A 3,684-nucleotide genomic window follows, 5' to 3' on the forward strand; every position below is an offset into this window, starting at 1 on the left:
TGTGGAGCTAAAATCTGATGACCAAAGACATTGTAAACCAACACAGAACATAAGCTGCTAAGCAAGAACCAGGATCTTTTTAAAAGACTTGTCTCCAGCCCTGCATGGTGAATGACTTACAAGTTTACTAAGTAGTACTTAGGAAATATTCAGAGTGCAATTTTGAGAAATCCTAAAGCAAGAAGAGATGAAAAATATCATTGTAACATTTCTAAAAGAATAGGTAATTGAGTAGACTCTAAAAAGTTTAAACTACTATTTCCTCACTCTTAGTCCATTCCATAACTCTGTCATGATCATTTCTGCATACCGTCAATATTAGGATTTGTTGTTTTTTTTTAATATAACTGTACTTTATTTATTTCTGGCTGTGCCGTGCAGGCTTTTCTCTAATTGTGGCAAGTGGGGGCTACTCTCTAGTTGCAGTGCTGAGGTGTCTCATTGTTGTGGCTTCTCCTATTGCGGAGCACGTGTTCTAAGGCTCATGGGCTCCAGCAGTTGTGGCTCCTGGGCTGTAGAGCACAGGCTCAGTAGGTGTGTGCATGGGCTTAGTTACTCCACAGCATGTGAGATCATCTCAGATCAGGGATCGAACTTGTGACTCCTGCATTGGCAGGTGGATACTTCACTACTGAGCTACAAGGGAAGCCCCAATAGGATTTGTTTTTAAAAAGAATGTTTTGATTACTTCTATAAATGGAAACCATATACATCCCTTACTACTAATAGAAATGTCATGATGAATATAATGAACTCAAACCCATGTTTTAAAATTCTTTCTAGATGCTCCTGCCTGCCAAAATGCTACATCATGATCCTTTGTTTTATTAAAGGGAATATTTGTGTTACTGAAACACATTAATAAATTATATTACCAAACTGAGGCATCCTTCTTGATAATTATAAGTTTATAATTGAAAAGGGAATGATTTGACATCATTTAATTAACATCATATAATTATTCAATTAATAATGATTTAAGTCAGTGTATCACATGAAATGAAGTTCAGCTAAAGTCAACTTGAACAACTGAGTATTATGTCTTGCTTGAGGTAGGCATGCCATAAAAACTACCAGAAGCACCTGGGGATTTTTTATAAATTAACCCATTCTCAGGGTCCCCTAGCAAAGCTGCAGATTCAGTTGATCTGGGTGGGGCCTGGGTATTGGCATTCACCCCAGATTCCCAGGTGATTCTAATGTGTAGCCTAGACTGAGAACTCTGCTCCAGAATGACACATGTAATGGAGTAGATTATTTAGCCAATTGTTTGAGGGCTCTTCAAAAATGAACTATTCAATACTAAGACTGAACTTCATTTTCTGATACAATTTGTAGACTAATCATTGATGTAAGATCACAGATATGCTGAATACTGATTTCATCAAGGCATTTAACCATGATAATAAAAGTGTTAATAGTTTGATTTTGATCTGGTTAAACTACCATCCAAAGTATATCTAAAGTGTATGTGAAATGTATCTGTGTATATGAGAGAGAGAAAGTGTATCCTATAAAAGGCTAATCCTCTAATTTGACAATTGAAAAATCTTTACCAATGATGTGAATAGGACACTGACTTGTAAAAGCTATGATGACGTAATATTATGAACAACATATAACATTCAGCACAACAAAGGTCTACTTTCAAAACAGCCTTATACTGAAATAGTGATGATAATGTTTAATACCAGGAAAAAGTTGACTCCTGGATTCTGAGTTAAGATTTGGCTATGAAAGGACAGGGTAATAGTCTTGCAATTTAGCAATGTATGTATTAAAAGATGTAGGAATTTAGAAGCTTGCATGTTCAATATGATACATTGGAGTATTATGGTTATTAAAACAAAACAACCCTCCATAATGTGAGTTTAGCTGCATCAGAAGACATGCTCAGTGTCTCAGTTGTGTCCACTCTGCAACTGTATGAACTATAGCCCACCAGGCTCCTCTGTTCATGGAATTCATGGCAAGAATACTGGAACAGGTTTCCATTTCCTGCTCCAGGTGATGTTCCTGACCCAGGGATTAAACCCGACTCTTGCATCTCCTGCCCTGGCATGTGGATTCATTACCACTAGCACCTCCTGGGAAGCCCCAGTCAGAAGAGTAGTCATTGTATCAGGATATATCTTGCCCTTGCTCTGTTCAAGTCATACAGGATTTGAGATTCTGGATGCTAATTTTTTTTAAGGTTGTGATAAACAAGTCTGTCCAAAAAGAATGAATAAGATAAACAAGGTATTTAACTTGGAAATTAAGTGTGTATGTTAAACACAAGTAGAAAAAAAACATTGTTCAGTCAAGAACTAACCTCAAATCAAACCTCAAACTACTGCCATGCAATGATGACTTGTCCTTAAGGTAAGGACATATCTTGCAACTGAAATTTTCCAACCAAAGAGAATGACTTCATTTAAGAAACAGTGAAGTTTGGGTGCTGGCAATGTGGTAAAACTTCGGGCAGTGTTTCCCCTAGCTTCCTTACAGGTCTACCATTCACTTAACACATGCTTCAGGGGACCAAGCAATCTGTTTAAGATTAGGAAAGTACTTAATATCAGAAATGGAATTAGAGTAGGGGCTCGTTTTATTTTTTGTTTTTCAGTCATTAAGTTGTGTCCAACTCTTTGTGATCCCATGGACTGCAGCATACCAGGCTTCCCTGTGTTCCACTGTCTCCTGGAGTTTGCTCAAATTAATGTCCATAGAGTTGGTGATGCCATCTAATCATCTCATCTTCTGCCACCTCTTTCTCCTTTTGCATTCAATCTTTCCCAGCATCAAGATCTTTTCCAAAGAGTCAGCTCTTCATTGGAAGTGGTGGCCAAAGGACAGAACTTCAGCTGCAGCATTGGTCCTTCCAATGAATACTCAGTGTTGATTTCTTTAAGGATTGACTGGCTTGATCTCCTTGCTGTCCAAAGAACTCACAAGAGTCTTCTCCAGCACCACAGTTTGAAAGTATCTGTTGTTTAGTGTTCAGCCTTCTTTGTGGTCCAACTATCACATCCATGCATGACTTCTGGAAAAAACCACAGCTTTGACAATACAGACTTTTGTCAACAAAAGTAATGTCTCTGCTTTTACTATGTTAGCCTTTGTCTTGCTTCATTTTGTACTCAACATGTACAAAGCCAAACTTGCCTATTATTCTCGGTATCTCTTCAGTTCAGTTTAGTTCAGTTGCTCAGTCGTGTCCGACTCTTTGCGACCCCATGAATTGCAGCACGCCAGGCCTCCCTGTCCATCACCAACTCCGGGAGTTCACTCAGACTCACATCCATCGACTCAGTGATGACATCCAGCCATCTCATCCTCTGTCATCCCCGTCTCCTCCTGCCCCCAATCCCTCCCAGCATCAGAGTCTTTTCCAATGAGTCAACTCTTGGCATGAGGTGGCCAAAGTACTGGAGTTTCAGCTTTAGCATCATTTCTTCCAAAGAAATCCCAGGGCTGATCTCCTTCAGAATGGACTGGTTGGATCTCCTGGCAGTCCAAGGGACTCTCAAGAGTCTTCTCCAACACCACAGTTCAAAAGCATCAATTCTTTGGCACTCAGCCTTCTTAACCATCCAACTCTCACATCCATACACGACCACAGGAAAAACCAGAGCCTTGACTAGACGAACCTTTGTTAGCAAAGTAATGTCTCTGCTTTTGAATATGCTATCTAGGTTGGAC

Source organism: Bison bison, unplaced genomic scaffold, assembly GCF_000754665.1.
Source record: "Bison bison bison isolate TAMUID 2011002044 unplaced genomic scaffold, Bison_UMD1.0 scf7180017864164, whole genome shotgun sequence".
NCBI lineage: Eukaryota > Metazoa > Chordata > Mammalia > Artiodactyla > Bovidae > Bison > Bison bison.